Genomic DNA, 10,000 nt, shown 5'->3' with positions numbered 1-10,000 from the left:
TTATGCTTCCATTCATTTTCCCACATGATCTCCGACTCAAAACACGGAGGCCTACATCGAGTGCCTGGAAGAAGTAGTGCTGCCCTGGGTCAAGATGGTGGCTGCTGGAAGATCATATGTCTGGCAACAGGACTCTGCATCATCTCACACAAGCAGGAGAACTCAGTCATGGCTGTCAGACAATTTCTGTGACTACCTCACCCCTAATATCTGGCCACCTAACTCCCCACACTGCAATCCCCTTGATTATTATGTGTGGAGCACAGCTGAGCGAGAGATCAACAAAATTCCTTGTAACACCAAAGATGAACTGAAGGCAATAATTATGGCAGCATTCACCAACTTCAGCAAGAAGACCATCCAGAATCTTTGCAGGAGATTCTGAAGTCATCTAGAGTCCATGGTTGAAGCCAATGGCGATTTTATTGAATAATGGCGATTTTATTGAATAAATTTACTCTTAAGTATTTCAAGATATTTTAAAGTAATTTTGGTAAATATATCTGTTAAAATGAAGTGTCAGTGTTATTTTCATTTTTGTATAATGCGGATAATAATATATTCACCGCACCCTAGATAGATAGATAGATAGATATAAAGAGAGAGGGAGATACACACACATATGTATGTATGTATATGTTAATCAGATTGTAACTTAACCAGATATATACATTTTATTTTTTCTTTTACCTTTCTTTTAGTTTCATTTCAGTCTTGAAAATTTAGAAGACAAGAATATTAAAATATTTTATCATAGCATATTTCCTAGTGATCACTTAGTGGGATCTGTCTGACATAAAGGTCTGCCTTGCTGTTGGTGTATTCACATTTACTCTGATAATGAATTTCCACTCTGGACAATATATATATTTCTTCACAATTCAGATAGTTGTTACAGTTAATCAGATTTCTGATTTTATAATTTGCATTTATATTTTTCTGTCAGTCTTTGTATTGATATAATAATCAGCATGCATAAACTGGTATATGCTACAGTGATTGTTATTGCTTTCAGATAGTGTGAAGTTTTTTTTTTGTTGTGTAAATCAAACTTTGCCTTTGTTACCAATGGTTTGAAGTTGTTTAATTGTCATTTGAATTGAATGAGTGTTCTCTTAGTAATTAAATCCTTTAATTTATTACTCTGAGTTGGAGATGTTCAAAATATTCTAATTACATGTATTACGTATCCCTGCAAGTGATATTATATACTAGTTATAAGTTCCTTGTTTTTTTTTGTTACTCTTTTACTTGTTTCAGTCATTTGACTGTGGCCATGCTGGAGCACCGCCTTTAGTCACTCAAATTGACTCCAGGACTTTGAAAGCCTGTTACTTATTCTATCAGTCATTTTTGCCAAACCGCTAAGTTACCGAGATGTAAACATACCGGCATCGGTTGTCAAGTGATGTTGGGGGGGGGGACAAACACAAACACACACACACACACACATATATATATATACATATATACGATGGGCTTCTTTCAGTTTCCATCAACCAGATCCACTCACAAAGCTTTGGTTGGCCTGAGGCTATAGTAGAAGACACTTGCCCAAGATGCCACACAGTTGGACTGAACCCAGAACCATGTGGTTGGTAAGCAAGCTACTTACCCCACAGCCACTCCTATGCCTATAGTTGCTCAAAGTTTTTCTATAGATACATTTTTTGTATGTTCCATACTATCTTAAGTAAGTGAGGGGATGTATATGTTTGTTTTAGAATAAACCTTTTGTATTTTGCTCAATGTTTTCTGGTAGTTACATCATTAATAATGGTACAGTTTTTCTAGACTACACAGTATGTAATGTTAAGTTTGGTATGAGAAAGATCGTATCAGGTACTGATGAACATCTGTCTTCATAATCTCACTTGTGGTGTTGGTGTTCTTTTTAATTACCATTATGTCTAGTATTGGCTATTTTGTAGTGCTCATCTTTTTTGTAACTTCCAGAACTTAATGTAAATTATTGAGAAGGGTACCATCTTAGAAAGCAGTCCATAGGTCCTCTTATACCAATCCCATGATTTTCTTTTTCTTTTTGAAGCACTTTTTGACCCAATTATTTAATTACTGCATTGCATATACTGGAGCAAACTTAGTTCTCATAGTTGAATCTTAATTGGTAATTATTTTTTTTTTGCCAATTGGAAAAGAATTGTATTTATTTAAGAATAAGACCATCTGATGTAATGTTTCGTTTTTGCTTCTCTGTTTTCTTAATCCAATATTTGATTACTATTATTCCTAAATTATGTGGAATATTTATATAGGTATTTTATCTGAAGCTCTGTTCTGCCAATCCATCACCCTAATAATAATAATAATAATAATTAATAATTAATAATAATAACAACGATAATAATATTAATAATAATAATAACAACAACGGTAATAATAATAATAATAATTAATAATAATAACAACAACGGTAATAATAATAATAATAATAATAATAATAATAATAATAATAATAATAATAATAACAATAATAATAATAATTAATAATAATAACCCTTTCTACTATATCCACAAGGCCTGAAATTTAGAGGGAGGATACTGGTCGTTTACTTCGACCCCAGTACTCAACTGGAATTTAATTTAACGACCCCTAAAAGATGAAAAGCAAAGTCAACCTCAGCAGAATTTCAACTCAGAACTTCAAGATGAACAAAATGCTGCTGAGCATGCTACTGATTCTGAAAGCTCGCCACCTTAATAATAATAATAATAATCATCATGATGATGATGACAATGATGATGATGACGACGACGACGACAAGGATCACAGTATTGGACAGGTACTTTATTTTACCAACACAGAAAGGATGAAAAACCAAGTTGGCCACAGCAGGATTTGAACTCAGGACATGAAGAGCCAGAAAATATGCATTCACAGTTCTACAAGCAATAAAAAAAAAATCTGACACTCTGTTGGTTATGGCAACAAGGATTCCAGCTGATACAATCAATGGAACAACCTCCTCTTGAAATTACTGTGTAAGTGGCTGAGAACTCCACAGACATACATACCTATAACATAGTTTTCAGGGAGATTCAGCATGACACAGAATGTGACAAGGATGGCCCTTTGAATTCCAGGTACAACTCATTTTTGATGACTGAGTTAGACTGGAACAGCATAAAATAAAGTGCTTTGCTCAAGGACACAGTAAACCACTGGGAATTGAACTCACGACCTTCTGATTGTGAGGTGAGCCAATTGCCTTCACTAGCAATGATAGCTATAATAATAATAATAGCAGTTTCAAATTTTGCCACACAGGCAGCCATTTTGGGGGAGGGGATGAATTGATTACATCGACCCAGTATTTCACTGGTACTTAATTTATTGACCCCAAGAGGATGAAAGGCAAAGTCGACCTGAGCGGAATTTGAACTCAGAACATGAAATACTGCAAATGAAATACTGCTAAGCATTTCACCCAGCATGCTAATGGTAGCTAGCTCGCTGCCTTAACTATAATAATAATAATGGCAGTTCCTAATTTAGGCACAAGGTCAGCACTTTTAAGCAGAGGGTGTACACCTATGCCACCAGGACTTAATTCTTTTATTCTTTTATTTGTTTCAGTCATTTGACTGAAGCCATGCTGGAGCACCACCTTTAGTCGAACAAATCAACCCCAGGACTCATTCTTTGTAAGCCTAGTACTTATTCTATCAGTCTCTTTTGCTGAACCACTAAGTTATGGGTACACAAGCATACCAACATCGGTTGTCAAGTGATGGTGGGGGACAAACACAGACACACAAACATGGTAATTTGTTTTGTTAATCTTGGAGAGATGAAAAATAAAGTTAATTTTGGTAGGATTTGAACTCATAAATTAAAGAGCTGCTAGAAATTCCACCGGAGATATTGTTCCAATGTTCTAAAAATTCAGAAAAATCTACTGCCCTATTAACAATAAACAAAATAATGATACTCTTTTACTTGTTTCAGTCATTTGACTGTGGCCATGCTAGAGCACTGCTTTTAGTCGAACGAATCAACCCCAGGACTTATTCTTTGTAAGCCTAGTTTCTTATTCTATCGGTCTCTTTTGCCGAACTGCTATGTTATGGGGATGCAAACACACCAGCATCGATTGTCAAGTGATGTTGGGGGAACAAACACAGACACACAAACATATACACACACATACATATATATACATATACATATATACGACAGGCTTCTTTCAGTTTCCGTCTACCAAATCCACTCACAAGGCTTTGGTCGGCCTGCTATATTATGGGGATGCAAACACACCAGCATCGATTGTCAAGTGATGTTGGGTGAAGCTATAGTAGAAGACACATTTGCTCAAGGTGCCACACAGTGGGACTGAACCCGGAACCATGTTGTTCGTAAGCAAGCTACTTACCACACAGCCACTCATACGCCTGCCAGAAATTCCATAGGAGATATTGTTCCAATGTTCTAACAATTCAGAATAAAAATCTACTGCCCTTATTAACAATAACCAAAATAACAACAACAATAATAATAATAATAATAAAGATTTTTTTTTTATATATATATTTTACTGTTTCCATCTTTTGTGAGTACATCAACAATGGTAAAACAAGAAAGGGAAAAGCGATGTGAATAAGTAAATGAAATAAATGAAAGTCACTCTATTAGCAGTCTATTTATATCTAATTCAGCTTACTAATCATACAATGTTTATAACATTGATTTTTCCAACTAATATTGTAATATTTCTTGTGAACATGCTGTAATGATAATATTTCAGGTGTCAAAATTATTTGTAATTGTGCTTTTGATTATTGTTAATGTTATTGTTGTTGTTGCTGTTGCCGTTCTTTTATTTGTGTTTTACTCACATTATTAACATTATTATTGTGATTTTTAAAGGGCTTTGTGCCTAATAAAAAAGTATTATTATTATTATTATTATATTATTATTACTACTACTACTACTACCGCTACATTTTTATATAAACATTTTGTGTGCATACACATACATACACATGCATGTGTTAATGTACATATAATTGTATGTGTTCAGTATACACACACACACACATGTGTATATATGGTTATGTGTATGTGCTTATCTTTCTATCTGTGTATGTGCACATTTAAAAATGCATGTGTATGTTCATATATATATATATATATTATATATATATAGGTGTGTATGTATGTATATATATATATATGTATGTATATTTAGATATATATATGTATATATATAAATATAAATATATATATATAAACATACATACATATATATGTGTATGTATGTATATATATGTATGTATATGTATGTATATGTATATGTATGTATGTATGTATATGTATGTATATATATGTATGTATGTATATGTATGTATGTATGTATGTATATGTATGTATATGTATGTATGTATGTATATGTATGTATATATATATATGTATGTATATGTATGTATGTATGTATATGTATGTATATATATATGTATGTATATATATATGTATATGTATATATATATATGTATGTATATATATATGTATGTATATATATATATGTATGTATGTATGTATATATATATGTATATATATGTATGTACGTATGTATGTATGTATATGCCTGTTTTACTCAAAACTAGGGCCCAATGAAATTTGTGCAGCGCTAATAAATCAGTTTATTCATATATACTGTATTTTGGTTGTGATAGCAGTAATAGTCTGTAGTTTATTATCATTATTTTTTTTTTTTTTTCAACTGAGACTTATGTCACTGAATCAACAATAAATATAACAACAGCTTTTTAACTGATATTTTCTTCACACAAGTACATCTGTAAGATCTCATAAATCACGTCAGACCTGATAGTTAATATTGTATCGCCTGTGTGATTTATTGGAGAAAGTTTATACACTGGCAGTGTTGCTGGTGATGATGATGATGATGGTGGTGATGATGGTGATGGTGGTGGTGGTGGTTGCTTGCCTTAGTTATGGTAGTGGTGGTGGTATATGATGTGAGTGAAGTAAAGAGATTGGGCTAGAGGAGTGGAAGGAGGTTAGCTTTGCAATAAAGTTCTTAGTAAATCAGTTGTAATGAACTCTTTATTCTAGATTTATTGTAATTCCAAAAATGCCAACTGTAATGTCTGACTGGTCTAATAAGAAAGAATATGTCCACTGTTTTCAAATAATTTTGCTTGCACTTACCATCCTTCCCTCTCTTCTGTATCCAAAAATAAATAAATAAATAAGAAAATAAAAGAAAATATAAAAAATATAAATGATTAACATAAAAGAAAAAAATATCTATTAAAGAAACCTCCTACGAGAAGTGTTTAAGTCCAGTTGATGTTGCAATAATTGAACCCCCCTCATCTCCATTTAATAGCTTGTTATCAGACTATAGATATGCTCCGTTTGTTCACGCCAACACTGCTGCCACCATTCTGATCTCCCACCACCACAACCACAGTTGATATAAATGTAGCAATGTCACAATACTCGCATCGCTGGCAATATCATCTCCACACCATTTCTTCACTGGTCATGTCATAATTTGTGCCAGCAACAACAATATGCCAGACACAGTGGAAGCCTTTAACTGGTTACTCGATCTGCTAGAAATAGCACTCAAATCTCTCTAGAATCACATCCTGTTGTATTATCTAATTTCAGGATGCATTAGATAATCTCTTAGATAATCTTCTATCTTTTATCTTTTACTGGTTTCAGTCATTAGACTGCGGCCAAGCTGGGGCACCATCTCGAAGAATTTTTAGTTAAAGGAATCAAAGCCAGTACCTTTTCTTTTTTTTAAGGCCTGGTACTTATTATATTGGTCTCTTTTGTTGAACCGCTAAGTTACAAGGGCGTAAATTCACCCAACCTGTTGCCAAGTGGTGAGGGGGAACAAATACAGATATACCCCCCCCGCACACACACACACACACACACACACACACACACACACATATACGACAGGCTTCTTTCAGTCGGACTTGATGCAGAACATGTAGTCAGGATTACATGAATCTAAATGATGGTCATAACTAAAATGGTCTGTCTAAAATGATGGAATGGTCATAGGTAGAATCTTGATCCTCATTACCTTAACCTGGGGTTAATCACTAACAATAATATATCAGCAGATGATTGTTTGTTGTCATTGATGCTTCCATATCAGCTACCTTCTTGTTCTTATCACTCGTTCCGTTCCGTGGTGTCAGTGACGTCTATTGTTTTCTTCAGGGTGAGTAGGAAAAGTATATCACCTGTTTCTCACCTTTTTTTTTTTTTTTACTTGTTTCAGTCATTTGACTGCGGCCATGCTGGAGCACCGCCTTTAGTCGAGCAAATCGACCCCGGGACTTATTCTTTGTAAGCCCAGTACTTATTCTATTAGTCTCTTTTGCCGAACCGCTAAGTGACGGGGACGTAAACACACCAGCATCGGTTGTCAAGCAATGCTAGGGGGACAAACACAGACACACAAACATATACACACACACTTATATATATATATACATATATACGACAGGCTTCTTTCAGTTTCCGTCTACCAAATCCACTCACAAGGCATTGGTCGGCCCGGGGCTATAGCAGAAGACACTTGCCCAAGATGCCATGCAGTGGGACTGAACCTGGAACCATGTGGTTGGTTAGCAAGCTAGTTGATGTTTGTTCTGCAAATATCCTTGCTATTGTTGTTTAGACCCAAGAAGGCTCTGATCTGGCAATGACCATTCCCTCATTTTACAGGTAAAGTGAATCCCCAGACGACATGACCTTAATCTTAATTTTTGAGAAATGTTATTTGAAAATGATATGACTTCTACCAAGTCAAGAAACCATGTAAAATCTGCTACGATGTGTAAGTTGGTTGTCCAAAGTTCCTTTCAAAATTCCCAGCTCTTAATAGCAGGACTCTCAGCTAGCTGTACTTCAGCTTTTTATACACTTGCTATCAAAATAATTGAATTTTAGTTGCTGTTATTATTATTATCATAAAGGTTAAGGGTAAAACACCTTTTGGTCATGAATGACCATGGGATTGCAACAAGAAAGTTACCCTCCGAGGTATAAGTTCGAGCAAGGTTGTTCATGGAAGACCACCCGTCACCCATACATACTGGCCTCCCCTCTCCATGCCACCGATGTTATCCAAGGGAAAGGCAAAGGCCGATACAGCTTGGCACCAGTGATGTCACAACTTATTTCTGCAGCCAAGTGAACTGGAGCAACATGAAATAAAGTGTCTTGCTCAAGAACACAACACAAAGCCTGGTTCAAGAATCAAACTCAGAACATCATGATTGTGAGCCTGATGCGCCATCATCTTTAATTTTTTTTCTTTATGCACCCTTTTCAAACCTAGCCAGGCTCATGGGTCCGGTTTCCCAGTTTCTATGGCATATATGTTCCCCCCAGCTCGATGGGACACCAGTCCATCGCAGTATTACTCAAGAAATAGGAAGAAAGAGTGAGAGAAAGTTGGGATGAAAGTGTACAACAGGGGTCGCCACCACCCCATACCAGAGCCTTGTGGAGCTTTAGGTGTTTTCGCTCCATAAACACACACAACATCCTGTCTGGGAATCGAAACCGCGTTCCTCCGACCACGAGTTCGCTGCCCTAACCACTGGGTCATTGCGCCTCCACCAGCATCTTTAATATTGATTTCAAATTTCAGCACAAGGCCAGCAATTTCAGGAGAAGGGATAAATCGATTACATCAACACCAGTGTTCAACTGGTGCTTATTTTATCCACCCAGAAAGGATGAAGGCCAAGTCGACCTCAATGGAATTTGAACTTAGAATGTAAAGATGCTTATGGTTCTGCCAGCTCACTATTTTACGTATCATCTTTAATATTATCATTATCGTGCACCTCTCTATCATCACAATAATTTATCATGAGCATTAACACCACCACCACCACACCACCACCACCACACCACCACCACACCACCACACCACCACCACCACCACCACCACCACCACCATCATCATTATTAATATTGTCAGTATCATTAATGCTTGTCATCACCATTATCTCATCAGCTTTTCTTGAATATCTATATTAATGAATAAAATCATTAATGATTGTTTCAAAACTTTAACACTTTCTTTTAAATTCACTATGAGAGACTAAACTGATCATATTGTGTATAAATTTTCTGCAGAATTTTGAGGCTTAATTTAGCTAATTGACTCAAAATATTCATTCTTTTGTGTAATTTACAATTTTCATCTTGGAATCCTACAGATGATATGAAGTAAATATGACAAGACTTGAGGAGTGCTAAGTTATCTACTTTTATATCTACGAATGATGCTCAATTTTAGGTTAGACTGTCAGTTTCTGATGAGTCTCTACTCTCTCTCTTTTACTCTTTTACTTGTTTCAGTCATTTGACTGCGGCCATGCTGGAGCACCACCTTTTAGTACTTATTCTATCGGTCTCTTTTTGCCGAACCGCTAAGTGACGGAGACCTAAACACACCAGCATCGGTTGTCAAGCAATGCTAGGGGGACAAACACAGACACACAAACACACGCATACATATATATATACATATATACGACAGGCTTCTTTCAGTTTCCGTCTACCAAATCCACTCACAAGGCATTGGTCGGCCCGGGGCTATAGCAGAAGACACTTGCCCAAGATGCCACGCAGTGGGACTGAACCCGCAACCGTGTGGTTGGTTAGCAAGCTACTTACCACACAGCCACTCCTCTAATGGATATCCCTTACTGAATGTTTTCTTCGGTTATTCAGTGCTTGAAATGCTATGGTTCTCTCTTTTCTCACAGCAAAATAATTTATTCCAGTTTGCAAACTTTTTTTACTGATGATTTGCTGATACAGGTGCAGGCACGGTTGTGTGGTATGAAGCTTGCTTCCCAACCACATGGTTTCAAGGTTCAGTCCTACTGCATGGCACCTTGGGCAAGTGTTTTCTACTATAGCCTCAGGCTGACCAAAGCCTTGCGAGTGGATTTGGTAGGT

Source organism: Octopus sinensis, linkage group LG5, assembly GCF_006345805.1.
Source record: "Octopus sinensis linkage group LG5, ASM634580v1, whole genome shotgun sequence".
Classification (NCBI taxonomy): domain Eukaryota; kingdom Metazoa; phylum Mollusca; class Cephalopoda; order Octopoda; family Octopodidae; genus Octopus; species Octopus sinensis.
Note: the sequence above shows the minus strand (reverse complement) of the source record.